At 44.6% G+C, this 20,074-nt stretch overlaps 1 protein-coding gene across 1 annotated transcript in view; it reads left to right on the top strand.

The window, feature by feature from the left end:
* Window positions 1-226: 226 nt before the first annotated feature.
* LOC119172659 (neuronal acetylcholine receptor subunit alpha-10) overlaps window positions 227-20,074 on the top strand; it is a 339,242-nt gene continuing 319,394 nt past the window's right edge. The window contains exon 1 of the mRNA XM_075892797.1: window positions 227-932. The gene's annotated coding sequence lies outside the window, so the exon portion shown is untranslated. The remainder of the gene's footprint in view (window positions 933-20,074) is intronic.

Raw genomic sequence — 20,074 nt, 5'->3', positions numbered from 1 at the left:
CAACCGTGGACCAGAAAGCACTCGCGGGGATGCTGAGAGTGAGAGTCATCTTCCTCCTTTCCTTTCTGCCTCTTGTTCTGGAAACAGCCGCGGCGAGGCGCTGCGGGTGCCTCCTTCTCTCTTTCTCGCCTTCTTTCATCCTCCTCTTTTTTTTTAAGGAGGACCGGGATCAGAGAGAGGAGGGTCAGCCGAATCGCTCCTTTGCTTCCCGCAGGATCCGCATCACTCCATCCTCGGTCGCTGGCTAAGCCACGTGCGTCCCTCGAACAACTCGGGGCGCGCGCTATGCGCGCGGGCTCGTCGAGTTCGGCTGCTCGGAGGGCTCCCTAAGCGACCGGTCATTTCGAGACGAAACATCCGAGGATGCGTCATTGGAAGAGAAGCGCCCGAGTGGCTCGCTCAAATCGAACAGAGGCTGTCAGGCCCGTGTTGTAAACTGATAGTGATGTAACAAAACAGCAGTGTCGTCACTGTCACCGAGCCAAAGCCCATCCTTCCTATCCTTCGTATGTATCCCGCTGTGGTGGACCGTCATCGTCTCCGTATGGCACGTGATGCGTGAGTTTAGTGTGTTATCCGAGATTCGGGGAGACGCAATAACTGTCTGACTCGGGAAAGACACAACGCCGCTTCCCGTCGCCCGGCAGCGTTTTGTCCGGCAGCGAGAGGTGAGGATTTGACGGATGAAGGAGGGACGACAGATGATGAAACGATAGGAGACTTTCCGGAGACGAGGTGGATCGTGACGTGTGTTCTGGACACTCCACCGATTCGTCGGCGTTAGGGCGAACAGAAGGCTGGATTCATTTTCTTTGTTTTGCAAGTTCTTTCTGGGGTCCCTGCGGCATCGTTGCTCAACAGAGAAGAGGACGAAAAAAAAAGAAGATACCTATTCACTTTCACCACACCACTTGACAAAACGTGAGCTGCAGGTAAGCTAAACTTTGTTTGCTAAAAACTCAGCATGGGGGGTTCTTAATCGGTGGGCTAAGAAAAAAATGAACAATCACAGACGACTGGCTCGATATTCAGTATACAGATCTGCCGTTTCAGCAAAAGATGGACGGGCCACGATGTCCATGTTTACCCAATCGCCTCAAAAAAGTTATTAACACATACGGTGCACTTCATTGCCCTTGGTCTGATAATTTACTTTACAAACTTTTTGCATTGTTTCAAACTATTGTGCTGGTTAAGCCGCTGTCGAAAGACTGGTTTACCTTTTTGTGTATTCTTCTTGAGCATTCACTGCCACTGGAATTACTTCTATCACTCAAAGTGCCTGAACCAGCTTCATAGAAATCGAAACAGTTCAGATTCTACTGGCGTCAGGAATGTCTACGAACTACAAATTTATTTCGCACTCCGACTACCACTATTACTGCTAGTTATCCTGTTGCTAGTTAGGTGTAAAGAGTAAATATATTACTATTTTTAGGTGCCGCCAAGTCTACCGGTCAGTTTATGTGTCTATGTGTCTAGGGCGCGTCGACGATGAGCCATCCACAGGCTACGCCTCTGGCACCAGGAATGGGCACGGGGTATGTATATATATATTGAGGAGAGAGAGAGAGAGTGCAGAAGATGGAAACTTCATTGCTCCTCGGCATATACATCGACTCACTCACATATGGTGTGTGCCCTGTGGTGGTGGCCGTGATGTTGCAAAAACAGGGTTAACCTGGCCTAAAAGGCCGGCAGTCGTTCCGCCTGAGCATCTCTTAAATTATAGAGGTCAGTCCCCAAATGTCACTGATCCCAGTGTCTCGCAGGGAAGTAATCAGAATCCCCTGCACACTCCTCCTCGTCGCAGTGGGTCCTTCAAAAAACGACATCTTCCAATGTCCCTTGCTTGTGAGAAGATACTAGGACATTGGGCATCTGCCTCAGTTGCGCAGAAAGCAACTAAAGCACTGCTACTTTACCTAAAGTCAACAAACCTGAGCGACCGCCTGTAGACTGTGTGTGCTCCCCGAGTGTGCTCGTGATTGTGTTTACCTTCTCATCTCTCTGCAACCTCTTTTCTCCCCTTTATTCATTCCCCAGTGCAGGGTAGCAAACCGCATGTGCGTCTGGTTAACCTCCCTGCCTTTCCTTGCATCTTTATCTCTCTCTCTCTCTCTCCTGCAAACTGCGCACCATCTCTCTTCTTTCTCTGTCAAACTGCGGGCACAGCCAAATGACATGTTCGATGCCAGCGGTGTCATCACAAACGGCACAAAACGGGAAGCGCTTCACCCAGTTTTGAATAACCAAGCCGGCGTGTATGCGGAGTCAGTTCTTATCCGTCAAAGCAGCGTCGCTTGGTTTGTGAAAAGTCTGTGGATTGCGCATGACTGATGCGGAAACATGTGGATCACCCTGAAGTGATTGCATATTACATTCTTGTTCTGGTACGTCTTAGGAGCTCTTACTGTTGGAACGCAAGTTCACGCTTTGCATGCAAAGGCATCAGCTTTTTCATTGTCTTCAATTCCAACGTGGGATGACATCTACTGAAATTTTACATTGAAGCTTTTGTCGATCAGGTGTTTAATGAGCGCCAGTGATTATCTTGTGATTATTATTCCTCAGGTAGCCCTTGACGAAGTCTCTACAGTGCGAACTGTGAATCAGTCAGCACAACAACATTTCACGGGGAAAGCGTTTACAAGTTTCGCAAAGCCGCGGTGATTGATGCGCTTTCTACTGTTGTGGACGACATCGACACAACACGATCCAGGCGGCCCAACCATGACACGCCCTAGGAGGTTATGCAGGAAACCACTGTGCAGCTATCAGTCTGTGTGCACACCGATCCGTCAGTGTAAACATGTTCACGTGACCACGGTACATGGTGCTCAAATGGTCCAACGCCAGAAACTTTGCTTCTTCAGCGGAAACAGTGCATTTCGTCGGCATTTTAGGAACCCTTAAGTTACATGCGGCGCCCACAAAGGACCGTGGCGGGTCGATAGGGATCCGTTGAGTATGGTGTGTGCCCGCACTAAGAGCCAGCCCGCTTTACTGGGGCACACATTTTCAACGTCTCTGCAAGTATAGGCTCACTCAGCAATGCCCCAGTTCTAGGCCCTTACGTAACGCACTATTCGCCATCATGCCCCGGCTGTAGTTAGTGGCAGAAAAAGCAGCCCACAGCTGCAGTGGGCTCGAAGCAAAATGACTGCCCTCCCACTCAGGCAACCCTCTGCTTTCCATCGGGCTAAAACTTATGGAAGGAGCAAACCATGGTAGTGTCGTTAGTCACTGTCTAGCTTGCCTGCGACCCCGCGCGTAGCGCGGCAGCAGCCGAGTTCTCAGCTCATTCTAAATTGCGCCTCTAATTGCCAGTGACGCCGAAAGAACAAGAAATTTGCGGAGAACTCAGCCTGCTGGTTGTCCGAAACGCGCGTTCCTCCTCACGACACCCCCTTTCTCTCGCGCATGCGTACGCACCCTTTGTGCACCTCTGAAACTTTACTAAACTCTCGAAGCGAGCTTACCTCAGCGCCATTACCAGAATATACCACGGGCTCTTCTCCTTTCACTACGTCTTTCTCATTAGCAGTGTGTACGAAAAATTGTTTCTCCACACAAGTGTTACCTGAGCTCCCACATATCTTTTTCAATGTGAGAGAGCAAATAAACAAAAGTGATATTAATTATAAGAATTCGGCTTTTAAATTCACGGCAGGACGGGAAGTCGGCTAATTACGCACGCGTCGGCGGAGATTGTTGACTTATTATTTGCCCTAGAGTTTTATTTATTTACAGTGACACACTTGTTAACGGTGTTTCTTTTCTTAGCCTACTTAATCAGCAGCTTTCGAAGCATTTCAATTAATGAAGAGATAAAAAATCGGCTGATTTACTCGAACGGTACCTCGAAGCGAACTGCTGGAGTAATCCGGCAACAAATTAGGAAGGGCTTTACTCCGAGTCAGTATTATAAATATTGACGAATTACTGTTTTTCCGGTCTGTCGCCTTTTCGAGAAACGTATTAGTGACTTCGTTATTTTTTTTACAAGGTACGCTTAATTGACCGTCCTCAACTCCCATCTTCAGCGAGCTCCCCCATTTCTTCGTTTCTCCGTCGTTTTCTGTTCACGGACTTGAAAAAAAAAAGTAGCCGCACGCTCGATTTTCGAGGCATTAGCGGGTGCGTCGCATTCCGTACTTTGTCACTTGTACCGATGCGCGATAAAGAATAACGTGGCTTCCAACTGGCCTTTATGAAAAATAAAACAACGGACGAATATAACAAAAAAGTGAAAGGAAAAGACGTTCAACGAAGGCTTTTCGTCTTTCGGTCAAACACGGCATGGAAATGTAGGACCGATGGCGACGGTGAGATGCTTTTGCCAACTGGACGTGTGCGGAATTAGACAGAGGCGAGAGCGCGTTTCTCTCCACTGCCGTGTCTTCCTACAGAAAACAAAAATGTACAGTTACAAAAACAATGAAAACTATAACACGAAATAGTCGAGTGGCGCTCTGGCGCTTTTTTTTTTTTGCTTTCTTCTCTGTTTTCTCGATTATCGCGTGTCGAAGAGACGGTATGTAAGAAATGTAACGTACCGAACCGTTCGGCAAGTCAAAACCCTGTCAACGTTGCGAGGGCGAACCATGTGTCAAACAATGTATATATACATATACGCACACACACGAGTGTTTGTATGTGTGTGTGTGTTTGGTTGCACATGCGCGCGTATGAAAACAGACAGCTATAGTGCAAAGAAAGACGAGCATCTGCCTCTTAGCGATAGATTTCGAACGCCAGTCACATCAAAGAAAGAATGAGAGGCGTGGTAGGCGAAAACATTTTTGTCGACAAAGACTACGCGCATTCTTTTCCGTCTTTTTTTTTTCGAGTTTTATCCCAAGTGACGGCGTCACGAGAGAAAGACCCAGTATAAGTAAGCAGTGTTTTTTTTTTTCAGAATATTGCGTAAAAATGTCGGAGTGGCCACAGCTGTCACGCTTCGCAAACGGGATATAACCCATAGCTCACGTTGGTATGTAGGTATTCTACCGAAAAATGCGTCACACGTAGATACATTCGCAACAAAAGAACTTAAGAGGAAAACAAAAGGTCTCCGTCAGCCGCGAGTGAAGGCACGCTTTCGGGTGTCAAAGGAAGTGGTTCCTACATATTTTTTCGTCCCTCTTGCTTTGTTTCCTTATATGAATGATAGCTTGCAGCTTAAACCCGGAATACGCTTTAGTGTAGGATAACGTGAAGTTGATAAGCTACGTTTTTTACTGAAGCCGACGTTTCGGCTAGGTAATCGTTCTTCGTTGCAAGCGGGAAGAATTAGCTGGACCCCTTTGAGCCAACGCACTCAAGCGGTTCAACTTGAGTATTCGTCATGTAACAACGTTCCGCCACTTAAGACCTCAGTCTTTCCCAGCTTCTCTCGTGTTTAATTATTATGAACGCATCAATTAATATGTAAGGTTATCATTTCGTTCTGTTCAATACAAACATAGAATGAAAGAAAGCAAGACACTAATGATAGGAAAGAGAGGTGAACCAGCTATAACGGTTAGCTGCGCTGAAGACCAGTTAAACATTTAACGTTTGAACAGTTAACGGTTACGCTTTTCTGAAGCGTTCTATGTTGAGGAGAGACTCGGCGAGGGTACCAGAGCACTCTATTCTGAAGAGACAGGGAAGTTTATTGCAAACTGGTTACAATTCAGGTGAGTACAACTGTCTACTGCAACAAAATCACTTCAGTGGCGTGTACAAACAAGAGAATATAGACAGGATGTAACACAAAGTACTTCAATATTCTCACAGATCACGAATCACTTAGGAAAACAAAGAGAAAAAGAAACACAAAAAGCACTACGTTGGATCAGATTCACATATTACGTGCGACAAAAAGGCTAATTACCAAGTCTACCTAACGCATCTGTGTGAGTGTTACCGTTTCCGTGCACCATTGCAACTGTTCCATCCATCATCATGCCTCATGCTTCTGATGCGTGCGCTACAGGGTAAAAAAAAAGACAGAGACGACACAGAGTGATGCGCAAGCTCTGTGTCGGATCACTCTGTTTGGTCTCTGGTTTTTTTAAATGCGAAACATTTTTGAGTGAACTTCGGCGAATTTGACCGTATATACCTATCTATCTACCTATCTATCTATCTATCTATCTATCTATCTACCCATCTATCTATCTATCTGTCTATCTATCTATCTATCTATCTATCTATCTATTTATCTAGCTATCTATCTAGCCGCATACGAGTTTGCGCTCTCGTGGCCATTTCGATAATCAGATATATATCAAAATTAATATGGCGTGATATCACACTATGACGAGCATAACCGACCAGTCATAACATGAAAATCATGAATTATATGTCATCAATGTCATAATTTACATGTTATGGTATTGCTGTTGTTGGGGTGGTTTCGTTCGCATGACATATTGCAAAACTGGTTTGGTATGACATGACTTCATGGCGAATATAAGTGACAGGCCCTAACATAGAAATCATGACATACATGCCATGTAAACTATGAATACAGGCCACGCTCATGATGCCCTCACGCCCGTTTCGCTAGCTTCACATATGCAAACTTTGGTATTACGTGACGTGAATGGACGAAGAAGGTATATGACTGGTTGAAACGTGATAATCATGGCATGCGTGTCATGTAAGAACATGAATACATACAACGCTTCGTAGCTGTTTTGCTAGCTTCACATATACCAAGTTTGGTGTTACGTAACGTGAATGGATTATGAAGGTATATGGCTGGAGCAAACATGCTAATCATCACATGTGTGTCATGTAAGAACATGATTACATACCTCGCTCATGGTGCGCTCAAGGCCGTTTCACTAGCTTCACATATACCAAATTTGGTATTACGTGACATGAGCAGACGACGAAGGTAAAGGGCACGTCTAAACATGATAATAATGACATGCGTGTCATGTAAAACATGACTACAAGCTACGCTCGTAACACACTTGCCGTTTCGCTATATCTTCACATATTTGGTATCACGTGACGTAAATGGGCGACGAACACAAATACCAGAGGCAAACATATTAATCATGACATGGGAATCATGCACAGCAAAATTTACGTTCGCCTCATAACGTAGTGCTAATTTTAAAGTGACATATCAACCTTGCTCATTTGTGCTTCGCATATCAGTGATTCCCACTGTACTTGGGATCTGCCATTTTTTTGCTTACCCTGCAGCGCATCACAAGCACGAATACGTACCAACTAGCCCCCATTGCCACCTTATTAGCATGCTCCATCCACACGGGAATAATCATAATTATACGTAACGGCTACGTCTAAAACTTACACGCATAATTGATTGGGCGGAAATTCATCTTCGCTGCTTTATGCGCCAATACACGCATTACCGTCGTTTAGTACTACTTCATCACGACACTTCAAATACTCCCAGTTCTATTGATCCTATTTATAATGACGTTAGAAAATAGGAAAGTTTTACGTTTCATATTTATCAGGTTGTGACCTCCCCAACCAGATATTGAGACCATGACTGTGGCGATGGATGATTCCATGAGATAAGTTTTAAAAAGTAACTTTAAAATGGCGTGTACGATTATGTCTGCAAACAGACGGTGCCGCAATTCAACCCCTTAATTAGAGCAGGGGCTCATACGCTCGTATTATAGCATTTCTGATGGTTTTGGTTTGAAATATAAATAAACAACCAGGGAGATGCGGCATGGAAAACATAACATGGTATTAAGTTAACGGAGATTTGACAAGACACTGCAAGCTACAAGTTTCAGATCACGGGAAAAAAAACTGTCCCTACACTTTTTTTCGAAGAGAAATGGCGCGGCACACACGTTTTCACCTTTTTAAGTGAAGCTTGGAAACAACTGCCACAATTTCCGTGACGTGCTGTCGTCACCTTTGTATATGAACAGCACTAAATGCTAACACAACTCGCAAGCTAACGCACTCTTGTCACAATGAAACAGAAGGGTCACTCTATCGATGTACTCGTAAAAAAACGCATTTCCATCTGACAGCTACACGAAAGCACGCTTGCTAATCCATCGATGATCCTTCATATCCTCTTCACACTGCACCCTTTCGCAAAAACACACAAACACACTCGAACGCAATTTGCCTCATCGGTCCGGTTCTCGACTCCGTAGTCCAGGAAGCCGGTTAGGAATGCCCCGCCGGTGCAGTAATCAGTCTCCTAGCGTTAGCTCTCGCGCGCGCAATCTGGGATGCCGCCCCAGCAGAAATAGGGAGCAAGGTTTTTTTTCCCGATGATGAGCACCACCAAGTTTCTCGCTGAAGGGTTCGCCGAACGCTTCCCCGCGGCTCTCCCAACGTACAAATGTCCGTTGAGTGCTGGTCGAATTTGATGGGAATACCATCAGCGTGTCGGCTAGCGACACCGGGGCGACGGGCCAGCTGAAAAGCTCGCTATCGCGTGGTAGCCACTCTCACGATGAGAGGCTGCTGCTGGCGAGGCTATTACCGCCGAATAATTAGGTACCCTCGCCCAACTTACTATTGGTATGAATGCCACGCCACCCACTGCCAATGACACAACCGGAAAATAAAAAAAAGTTGAAGAGATTGTGCATCTGGGAGGCTTTCTGTCCCTCTCCATCCTCTATGACCTTTCTTCATTGCTTTCCTTTCTCCTCTCTTTTGTAACCACTCCCCGATGAGAGCCGAGAGGAAAAGGGGACAGGAAGCGACAGTCTCGTGCTCTTTAGCGGCTCTTCCAAGTAGGGATATATCTGTGCTTCCGCTCTTGGACCTTATCGGCTCGCTTGAGCCACAGCGCCTGCCCCGGGTTTGCCCTTCTTCGCTATTATATATAAATATCTGCGTTCTTTCTGGTGTCCGCCACATCGGTTCGCGATTTGGTAGGTCGTCGCCGTCGTACTGCGCCAGCTACAGAAGAGCCCTTCCTTGCGCCGCCATTTTCTTCGCTGCCACCACTGCTGCTGGGATAGAAGTGACCCCCTAGCTTAGTTCCCCACCCCCACCCCGCCTTTCCCTGCCCTAACCCTACCACTCGTCCTCGCCCTACAATTTTCTTTTTTTTAACTGAGTTTGGCTCCTTTCCAGAACAGTTTGCCGAAGAAACTACCGCGCCACCGTTGCCTGAAAAAGATTGAGGTAGGCTTTCTAGCACTTTTTCTTCTCCTTTTTTTCTTTCGAAGCGCGGTTTTGCTCGGTGCCTCGATTGCTCTGAGTTTGCGAAAAGTATCTTCACTGTCACACACAAAAAAAGAAAAGCTCTCATGTAGAAGCTGTTTCTACGTTCGATACAAAGCCTGGTTTCACCACAGCCACTTGCGTGCTCGTTATACGCTGTGCCTCTTTGTTTCTTCATTGGTTGTATGAAGTAGCGCTTCGCCACGCCTTCTAAAATAGATTTAGACGCTCGTTGTACTAATTATATACATCTTGAATAGGTGGCTTAGTTTGTCTATTACTATAACGTCCTACCCTGCAATGCTTTTTTGTCATTTTTAAACAAAATTATGAGTAATCGTATGTGTCATGCACACATTTTACAGAAAGCTAAGTTGGTCAGAATATGAGCCATTATAGGCATATCACTTCATACAACTGATAGCACTGCAGCGCATAAACGTTGCAAGCAGTAAACAAAGTATGCTCTCACTGTTCTATGCAATGCAGATAAATATTTATGGACAATCGAGCCGTTGTATAGACAACAAGACACCTATCTATCTATCTATCTATCTATCTATCTATCTATCTATCTATCCATTTATCTATTTATCTATCTATCTATCTATCGATTTGTCTGTCTATCTATCTACCTATCTGGTTTGAGTACACCACTCCTAATGGAAAGAAAATTGGATGGAATCAAACACAAATACCGGAATTTATCTAGGCGATTTCTTGCTATATTGAAAATGAGGATGTCGGTAGAATGCTTTATAACGTGTCTTGAGAAATGTCAATACACACCTACCCATTTTGCCGATTGCTACACAGCTAAAGAAGGGTGCTTCCAAAAGTCAGATCGATAGTCTGCTGAACGAGGGTCACGTAATATTAAAATTGTGCATCATTGCTGCGATAGTCCTCGCAAAACAACACGCTCTCGTAAATTACCCTCGCACGCAAAGTTCCTGTGCCGTTACAGATGACCCGAATGACCGGGGAGCCTTGGAGGGCATCCGTAATGTACCCGGAGCTGTCGAATGTGCCCGGAGAGTTCGTTCATATACATCAACTTCTCATCCATCAAGAATTGCCCTTCGAAAGAAAACCGCGTGCCTCCGCCCTTTGCCGATAAAATTCAACTCAGCCACCGATTCTCGACCTCTTCGTTCCTCATATTTTAAAACATGCGAGTCACAAAAGACTGGCACTGTAAGTCATTGCTACGTAGTAAGGCCTTAAATAAAGCGATGGTGATGGTACGCCGCAGAGCACTGTCTCGCGTGCCTGTATACCATGATATATTAACAATATTTTTTTTGCTGTTCAAGATTACCTGTTGTTTTATTTACCTTTCATTGTGGCTTAAAAAAACAGGTTCTTCTTAACGGCCTACTTTTATTCTTCTGCTTCGTCTTTTCTGTCTTTAAGCATCCTAAAAATTGCTCTCAGGGGATAGAACAAGACATTACCCCATTATTATTTGTTTATTTATTTTTTGCCGTGGTCATTTGTTCTCGAAAGGACGTGCCCAAGCACTCGAAGGAACCTGCTGCGGTTGTCTAGCGGTCGTTGTGCTGGACTGTTTATCCTAAGCTCGCGGGATCGAATTCCGGCCAAAGCGGCTGCATTTCAGTGAATGCGAAATGTCAGAGGAGAGTATGCTTAGATGTGGATGCGTGTTTAAGAACCCGAATGGGTCAAAACGTTCCTGAAATCTGCACTGCGGCGTGCCCCATAATCATATCGCGGTCTTACACGTAAAGCGAAACGGTTATATTAAACAACTCAATAATAGTAACCGTGAACTATTTTGATTGTATATAGTGAACCCAGCGCTGTAGGTAATACTGGGCAAATTTTACGCCACTTCACACAAAGGCTGAAACTTGGTACGTGTTATTGTTGTTGTTGTTTTCTGCGGCATGAACTATATGAACGTTTGCAAGCTTCATAATGGCATTTCTGTCTTGGCTTTAAAAAGTGGGGATGCAATCACGCGAGCAAGCAGTTCAGGGCTATCAATTGTTCTTGTTCATTTCATTAAACAATTTACCTTTCATCAATATCTATCTATCTATCTATCTATCTATCTATCTATCTATCAAGTTCGTATTGCCATCATTTTAGTACGCAAGTATACAGCTCTCGAAATACAGTCGGATACAACTTTAGGAGTCCACGGCATTTTCTCCTCAAAGGGGATCCACACGAGCCGACCCCAATGGGCGTGCACCCCAGGCTGACGTCATGAGTGGGACGGTCGGTGATCCTGCCTTCAAGAGCATTTCCGAGTGCTTGCGCGGGTCTACTGCTTTAGTCACGGAGTTCAGCAGCTTGCGCGCTCGGTTAATTTGTTGGAAGCTTCTCCAGACTTCCTGTGTCCGACTGTAGACTTATAGACCTAGAATATTTGTAGACAGGGGTAGGCACCGTCAACATACCAAGGCACTTGTATCGACGTCAAAGGGCATAGGTTTCGCTCAGCCCAAAGCTCCAGGCCACCCTCTATGATCAGGGGACAACTAGCACAGCAGCTGCAAGGCTGCCTCCGAGCACAGCACGTGCGAGGGTTCCTCCCCCAAAGCGCTGTGCTTGGAGGCAGCTTTGCATCTGCTATGCTAGTTGTCACGTGATCAAAGTGGGTGCTCTGGAGCTTTGGGCTGAGTGAGGACCACCATGTCGAGGCGCTTTGACGTCGATAGAATCGCCTTGGTATGTCGACGGCTCCTGTCTACAAACGTAGCATAAGCCTATAGTGTGTCGGAGAGACGTCCGCATCACGAGGTCATCAACTGCATTCCTTTGCAAATCCATACGGTAGAAAGGAAGTACTTTTTTTCTTACGGATGATTGTTTTATATGAAGCACTGAATGCGATTCGGTGGAGTAGAGTGCCTTCGGAGCATCACCTTGTTTTCATTCCATTTGACGTCGGTGCTCTACTGGCGGATATTTCTGTCCGTGAAACTTCGTCATAAGAGAGCCACGGCTTGTTTACTCCGCCGTTTTAAGCAACACACTTTACAGTTTACCTACTTTATATAATCGTCCAAGTCATTTTGCAATTCCAATGGGTGAGCGATTCTTGTTTACTTAACTCGAGTTCATTTTCATTGCTCCATTTCAAGGTCAACACGCTTTCTTCCGTCTCCTTCTTCCTCTTCGCTATGAGTGGAACCAGAGGAGGTACGGAGGATCATGCTTGTTGCAAAAACAAAAACTTATTGTAGCGATGTGTAAAAGTATTGAAGTGGAGCGCAAATCGACTTTTGTATCTAAGAGGTTACGCAATCTACAAGTTGGGCAATTTACCACAGTGTTAACACCACCACCAGAGAAGGGTTGGCTGCGAAACACCCAGTGGCTGCGAAGCCCCTGGCCACGGCGGCGGTTAGATGTGCGACGCAGCAGAGGGTGCTAATGATCTCTGGGTCTGGAGACGCGGCCATTGGAATTTGAACTTGGCAACACTTAACGCTAGAACATTATCTAGTGAGGCAAGCCTAGCTGTGTATCGACGAACTAGAGGGTGTTCAATAAGATGTACCAGGGCTCAGTGTGGTTTGGAAGACAAAAGAAGCATATATGGGCACGTCCTTTGTTATCGTGGCTTGGCTGACAGAAGATAACTGAGGGTGGGGTTCCTTATACACAGAAATATAGCTGGCAATGTAGAGGAATACTATTGCATTAATGAAAGGGTTACAGGCCTAGGTAATACAGGCATACACACCTACATTTATTCATGTTGACGTATTAGTTCAAAGCTTCAATGAAAACGTGTAATAGGCAATAAGTAAGGCAAAAACACAATATACTACACTGAAGGGCGACTTGAATGCCAAGGTAGGGAAGAAGCAGGCTGGAGACCAGGCATTAGAAGATTATGGCATTGGTACTATAAATAACACAGGGGAAGTATTAGTAGAATCTGTAGAATGCGATAATATACGGATCTTGAATACCTTCTATCGAAAACAGGTGTATCATAAGTGGACATGAATAGCCCTCATAGCGATATTAAGAACAAAATAGACTTTATACAGAGTGCACACCCAGACATTGTCCAGGGTGTGGAAATGCTTGGTAGGGTATGATGCAGGGAATGCAGGGCATGTTATGATGCAGGGAGACGTTACCATGGAATGGTAATGTCTCGGATTCACATATACTTGAAGAATTAACGACAGAAACTGATACGCAAGAAGGCAATTAACGAGCTAGCACGGAGAGAGGAAGTACATAAATTCAGAGTCGCGCTTAGGAACAAATACTCAGCTCTTATCGACGAAACCAGCCTTTAGCGTAGTCGCAATGAGTGATAATGACAAGTATCATTACGGAATGTGCAGTGGAAGTTGAAGGTATGGTAGTTAGACAAGACACTAGCAAGCTATTCCAGGATATGAAGAACCTCATTAACAAAGGTTAAATCATGAAAGCTTTAAACACGAAAGACAAAATAGAACTGGCAGAGATTTTGACGTTGATTAATAAGCTTAAAGTATCCGTTGTAAGCACTGAGGTACAACATGTATAGATTATAACGTGCTCTAAAAAACGGAGGAAGCATCAAAGTGGTGAAGAAGAAACTTGGGATGTGCTAAAACTGGTGTAAGCATTAAGTAACGAAAAAGCCACAGTAATTACCAATATAGATAGGATACTTCAAATAGGGGAGGAGTTTTACAGAGATCTGTACAGTAGCCAAGACAACCACTACCATAATGTAAGAACAAGCAGTAACCCAGATGACATCCCACCACTAATGACAAAAGAAGTCGGGAAAGCCTAGGGAAGCTGAGCTGCTGGTGAGGTTCGGGTCACATCAGATCTGCTGAAAGATAAAGGGCAGATTATGTTACGAAAGCTAGCCACCCAGTTTACTAAATATTTTATTACGGGGAGGGTACCAGAATCTTGGAAGAATGCCAACGTCAAATTAAACCACAAGAAAGAGGGCGATAAGAACTTGAAGAATTACAGGCCGATTAGCTTGCTCTCCATCGCATACAAGCTATTTACAAAGGTAATTGGTAACAGAAGTAAACCAAGGTTATAATTCAATCAACGAAGGAATCAAGCAGAATTTTGAACAGGATACTCAACAATCGATGACATTCATACTATCAATCAGGTGATAGAAAAATTCTCAGGATACATCCAACCACTATGCATAGCTTTCATAGGTTATGACAAGGCATTTGATTCAGTAGAGATATCAGTAGTTATGCAGACACTGCGGAATCAGGACGCCGACGAAGCAAATATGAACATCCTGGAAGAAGTCTACAGAGGATCAGCTGCTACCACAATGCTCTATAAAGAAAGGACAGAACTACAATAAAGAAAGGTGTAAGGTAAGGGGATACGATCTCCTCAATGCTATTTAGCGCATGCTTACAGAAGGTTTTCAGAAGCCTGGAATGGCAAGAGTTGGGGATCAGAGTTGATGGAGAGTACGTTAGTAAGGTGTGCTTCGCCGATGACATTGCATTGTTGAGTAACTCAGGAGACGAATTGCGATTCACGATTACTGAATTAGACAAGAAGAGCATAAAGGTAGGTCTTAAAACTAATCTGCAGAAAACGAAAGTAATATGCAACAACCTCGGAAGAGAACAGTGCTTAGAGATAGGTAGCAGTGCCCTTGAATTTGTAAAAGAGCACGTCTACTTAGGACGGGCAGTAACCACGGAGCATAACCAGGAGGTTGAAATAACTAGAAGAATAAAAATGGGGTGGAACACATTCGGCAAGCATTATCAAATCATGATTGGTAGATTGTCACTATCCCTCAAGAGGAATGTATATATAACAGCTGTATCTTGCCGGTATTTATCTACGAAGCAGAAACGTGGAGGCTTACAAAGATGGTTCAGCTTAAATTGAGGACGACGTGGCGAGCGATCGAAAGGAAAATGATAGGTACGACCTTAAGAGGCAAGAATAGAGCAGAGTAGGTCAATTAACAAGCCATGTTTAAGGATATTATCGTTGGAATAAAGAAGAAGAAATGGACTAGGCTGGGAAAGTAGCGCGTAGGCAGGATAAACGCTGGTTATTAAGGGTAACTGACTGAATTGTCAGAAAAGGGAAGCGGGTGAACGTAGACAGAAAGTTAGGTGGGCAGATGAGATTAAGTTGTTTGCGAGTATAAAGTGGCAGCAGGAAGCACAAGACCGAGTTGACTGGCGGAACATGGGAGAAGCCTTAGTATTGCAGTGGGCGTAGTCAGGCTGATGATGATGATGAAACCACCACGTACAGGGCGTGGTGAATCAAACGCTTTAACACAATTTCGCTTCACTAGTTATGCCTGAATATCTTCTAAACGAAGTTGCATCAAGTTTTCCAAGCACCTGACTATTACATCATTTTAACGTGTGGCACGAGTTCGAGTGGAACACATGACACACTAGATCAGTAAGAAAGCGAGAGAAAGAAGTTAAGGACACTTAGTAAACTAATATGTGTGCGCGACGAAAGCCTGTGGCTATTTGAATAACTATGTCATGTCTTTTTTTGTTGTTGTTTTTGCATGGCACTGTCATTTTAATGGCATGACACGCCCATTGAAAGGCTTTCACCGGCCACACTTCGGAATTGACAAAGCGCCATTCAATTTTTTTTTCGACAAATATTGCCAAAACACGTTGGTGGGCTAGTTGGTTTGAATCCATTAAGAGTGAGTAAGCGCAAAACAGACAAGGACGTAGAAGAGACAGACACATACAGGGCGCTACTTTCAACTGATCTTTTATTTTCGCACGAACCGATAAATATATACCGAGCGTGCGGAAATAACATAAACATAAAGAACATATCGCGGAATCACATCGTAGAACCAAGCACGTGTAAATTGCACTACATAGTAAAAGAACAAGTCACTGTGTCGAATCAAGGTAATGAAGTTCTTTTTGAGAAAGCGATACTGATGGTTGGCTAACGCACATGTCAGATAATTTCGCGATTTCGTATGCCTCCATAATCTCCCTTGTCATTTTGCCAGGAGCCTTAGATAGAATTTTAGTTTTTTCGAAGAGGGGTATACATCCACAATCTCGGCAATGGATGCCCAAATGGATTCAAACCAACTAGCCCACCAACGTGTTTTGGCAATGTTTATTTCTAGTACATCGGGCATTCCTTCGTGGTACCTCGTTGAACCTTGCCGCCTAGTCCCGCTCCTTGCAACAGCTGCTTGTAGAGCTCGCATGCTCGGCTTCTGTGTCCGTCACAAAATTTTGCCACCCGAAGTTCTCGCTTTATTTGGGTTCTGCCAGCCCTCAATCAGCCACGGCATTCGGATCTGCAAACTAATGCGCTCGGAATGGCATCGACAAGTGCGAATGTACAGAGATATCTTGAGACTGCGCCTGAAGACTACAGGATCTGAAAACGCTTGGGCTCACTTTTCACGGATCATCAACCGCACGACGGAATTCCTATGGAATCACGTTTTGCCAGGCCTGAGGCAGAGCCTTCGTAAGAAGACCCCTGTGCCGAAAAGCCAGGTGAAAGTCATCGGCAACACCACGCTACCAGACAACATTCGAGAGGTACTGGAACTTGGGCCAAAGTTCGCTGTTGAACCCAAGAAATCTGCTCCCGAACTGTTGGGAATGGTGCGACAAGTTTCCAAGCAAGTGCCTGACGCCGAGTCGGATAGGTGTGTATCGGAAGGTGTGGATGTACTTATGCGTTCCCGTTCCTTAGCAGGAAAGTTTTCCTTGTTCAGAACTGTTAAGTATATGAAGGAGCATTCGCTCACACTTGTTCCCGCGGATAAGGAAGGTGGTTTTGTGGTTTTAGATCGGACTAGGTATAATTCAAAAGCTCATGAATCTATTTCGTCTACTTTTAGGGTTCATAAAGACGTGGCCCTTAAGAAAGTTCAAAACGACGCAAAAAACTTGTGCAAAAGCTTCAAGCTCGATCATTTGTCTCGATCCATTGAAAAAAGCACGAAGAATCATCTTGATGTATTTTTTTCAGCAAAAACGCACAAACCGGGTTTCCCGTTCCGTGTGATAGTGTCGGAAAACGCTAGCTGGCAGAAACATGTAGCAGTATTTTTAAAGAAGTTTTTGAAGCTTTTGCCAGTCGAAGATCCATTTTTAGTAAGTAACTCTGAACATGTCGTGGATTTCTTTAAAAACAATCATGACAGAAACTTTTTAGCCTTCTCTATTGATCTGAAGGATCTTTATTATTCTCTCCCTCAAGATGACCTTATGACATGTGTAGGCCGTTGCCTAGACAAGTTTGGATCAGTACGTTTTCAAAACGCCTCCGGTTTGACTTGCGATCAGTTCTTGGAACTTCTTTATTTGTATGTTAATTCCACTTACGCCTCATGGGATGGTACTGTTGTTAAACAGAAGAATGGAATCTGTATTGGTTCTTGTATTGCCCCTTGCTTAAGTGACTTGTACTTAGCCTATCACGACCAGGCCCTTTATGATCGCCTCAAAAATCACCCTGATGTTGTACGTGTGTTTAGATTTGTCGACGATTTCTTAATTGTTTTAAACAATGACTCATGTAGTTTCGACAATGAGGTTTCAAAAATTGTAACCACTTTCACGGAAACCCTTTCTCCATTGGTCTTGACGCATGAAAAGCCCGAGGGCAATTTCATTAGGTTTTTGGACTTAGGTATCTACTTTTCATCTGAGAAAGTGTGTTGGAGTTATGAGCCAAGGGGCAATAAGCCCGTCCTGCCGTTTTCCTCCGCCCATTCAAAGCTCGTGAAACGCGCCGTTGTGCAATCCTGTTTTAATAACTCTCTTAGGAAGTCCTGTAATCACAAAGTTGAAAGCAGTTTTCTGAATCAAGCCAAGCGCTTAGCAGAGTCTGGTTACCCAATTTGTGTGCTGAGCTCTGTCGCAGAGGGTTTGAGCAGGAAGCTAAAACACCCACCTAAAGGCAGTAATGGTCGTACAGCAAAAAAAGTGGCCGTCGTTCCGTACTTGCATGGTGTATCGCATAATCTCAGAAGGATCGCGGGAAAGGCAGGAGTGGATGTGATCTTTTCAGCTCCCGAACGTCTACATAGGTTGTGTCGACGCGTTAATTCACAGTGTAACAGTGCAAACACCTGCCTTATTAATCATCGAACAATTTTTGTGAACTGCATTCGCAATGTTGTTTATGCTATTCTGCTTTCTTGTGGAAGAACCTATATTGGTCAAACTGGCCGATGTATCAATCAGAGATTGAAAGAACATCATTATAATGTCACGAAAGCAATCTCGGGCCATTTGGGCATCCATTGCCGAGATTGTGGATGTATACCCCTCTTCGAAAAAACTAAAATTCTATCTAAGGCTCCTGGCAAAATGACAAGGGAGATTATGGAGGCATACGAAATCGCGAAATTATCTGACATGTGCGTTAGCCAACCATCAGTATCGCTTTCTCAAAAAGAACTTCATTACCTTGATTCGACACAGTGACTTGTTCTTTTACTATGTAGTGCAATTTACACGTGCTTGGTTCTACGATGTGATTCCGCGATATGTTCTTTATGTTTATGTTATTTCCGCACGCTCGGTATATATTTATCGGTTCGTGCGAAAATAAAAGATCAGTTGAAAGTAGCGCCCTGTATGTGTCTGTCTCTTCTACGTCCTTGTCTGTTTTGCGCTTACTCACTCTTAATCGACAAATATTGACAAAGTTTGTATCGAAGTGAACGATGGACTGTTTATTCCTAAATTCTTTGTGTCATTACTTTAACGCCCCATGAATTTCTAGTGCTCGGCTAGCCCGACGTCTGCAATAGCGGTCTTGTGATCATTAAAACGTGATCACTGAATTAGGTCCTGGGGCGATTCTCCGAACCGCTTGCCACGGAATCACGTGATTGCTGAGAGATTAGGGGGGGGGGGGGGGAGCATGGACCGAGGGATGGCCGGACGCAGTGCCATCAAGTGATTGCTGAAAGTGTGCAAGGGGAAGAGGCCACAGCTGTGGTGGCACAACTATTGCTATATGCGCCGTCAACTATCACATCATTTCTGAGAGAGGGTGATGGGAAGAGGACACAGCTGGCACCATTCTAGGTCACGGATGGACGCATAGTCGGACGCCGCAAGTGCGAGGCACTTGCGCAAGTAATCGAAAAATTTTCACCTTAATAAGTAAAATACATTAACGCGCATTTTCTTGGCACTCAACTAGACGCATCTTCTGTTGTAGACAACAAATAATGAAGTAGCGAACGCGTAGCGCCACTTCAAGCACCTCTGAACTTCTGGTTTCCGTGTGCTCAGATTTGGGCGCATGTTAAAGAACCCCAGGTGGTCGAAATTTCCGGAGCCCTCCACTACGGCGTCTCTCATAATCATATGGTGGTTTTGGGACGTTAAACCCCACATATCAATCAAACTTCTGGTTTCAACACAGCACGCGAGAAAGCACCAAAGTTTATCTTGAGTAGACCCGTAGCCGGCAATCCAATCTTATTCAGGGCAGGGCTCACTGGCTGAAGGCCTTCACTGTGTTAGAAAAAACGCCCATTTTCATGATTTCTGTTTTCTGTAAAACACCGCCCCCCCCCCCGCTTATCAAAACTTCAGGTGTAGGTAGTGTAGAGTGTAGTCCGCTCCCCCCAACCTCCCTGATCCTGGCTACCGGCCCGATCTGGAGGGTGAGAAAACTGACATTCATATTCAGCAGAACTAAAATGTTGACCTTTTGATTATTTTGGTGCCTTCATTATCTATTGGTAACACTTAACATTATGCCGCAATAAAGGGTAGTTTTCATGCTGTTTCTGTTTCGAACGTTAATACACCCTCATGAACACGTTCCACAATTTAGAAACTTGCAACGCAAATAAAAACAAATTCGGGGTTTTCTGTCAGTAAACCACGAGCCAATTATGAGGCATGCT

The sequence above is a fragment of the Rhipicephalus microplus genome, chromosome 4 (assembly GCF_043290135.1).
Source record: "Rhipicephalus microplus isolate Deutch F79 chromosome 4, USDA_Rmic, whole genome shotgun sequence".
NCBI lineage: Eukaryota > Metazoa > Arthropoda > Arachnida > Ixodida > Ixodidae > Rhipicephalus > Rhipicephalus microplus.
The sequence above is the reverse complement of the archived record's forward strand: the minus strand, read 5'-3'. Positions and strand labels throughout refer to the sequence as shown.